General features: G+C 50.8%; 1 pseudogene; it reads left to right on the top strand.

Annotated features, from left to right (window-relative positions):
* Nucleotides 1-591: 591 nt before the first annotated feature.
* Nucleotides 592-831, top strand: part of LOC123090410 (tyrosine decarboxylase-like) — a 1,852-nt pseudogene continuing 1,612 nt past the window's right edge.

Below are 831 nucleotides of genomic sequence, written 5' to 3'. Positions count from 1 at the left end.
ACGTGCAAAGCTGGTGCGGTGCGGCGGCAGCTAGGTTATCCGAGCCGGCCGCTCGCGCACGCGAGTTTGTAATTTATATGCGCTGAGACGAAGGGTCAAGCTTTGACGCGTATCTACCATCGAGATCTCGGCAAAACTATCCACCCGATGAAAAGAAAAATAAATAAATTTTTGATGAAAACTATGCCGAGTCCTTAAACGCAGGAGCTCGGTAAATGCTGCCTGCCAGGACGGAGCACATAGCAGTTGCGCACGTGACAGAAACCTTGCCGAGTTCATTCGTTCAGTACCTCAGCATAGATCGTAAGCCGAGTTTATTACCTTTGATGAGTTCCCTTTACCTGGCTCTCAGCAAGGGCATGCCTTAGCCGAGTTAGACACACCGCAAAGATCTGTCGTTATTTTGTCGAGCTCCCACAGTTGACTTGGCAAATAGCCAAAGACGCGGGCACCCGGCAACGACAAATATTTCAGTAGTGGATCGATTGATGTGTTCCGTTCTTGTTTTTGGGTATGGGGCAACTTACAAATTGAGAGTCCTATAAATAGCTTCCGAGGAAGCTCAGGAAATGGCACCAATTCACGTTGCCAAAGCATTCATACCATTGGTGTGGTTCAGGCAGGGTGCATTCGCGTGTAGGTTGCATTCCACCAATGGCGCCACCTACATGCTTGGACAACATGACTGGCCAAAATGGCATCGTCCAGGTGGTGGTCGTGGACAGGGCGGAGAAGAAGACGCAATCTCCGAGCCTGCTTGACGCTGACGAGTTTCGGCGTCAGAGTCACCAGGTAGTGGACTTGATCGCCGAGTACTATGACCGCATGGGC

This window comes from Triticum aestivum, chromosome 4B (assembly GCF_018294505.1).
Source record: "Triticum aestivum cultivar Chinese Spring chromosome 4B, IWGSC CS RefSeq v2.1, whole genome shotgun sequence".
NCBI lineage: Eukaryota > Viridiplantae > Streptophyta > Magnoliopsida > Poales > Poaceae > Triticum > Triticum aestivum.
Note: the sequence above shows the minus strand (reverse complement) of the source record. Positions and strands in the feature narration are given on the sequence as shown.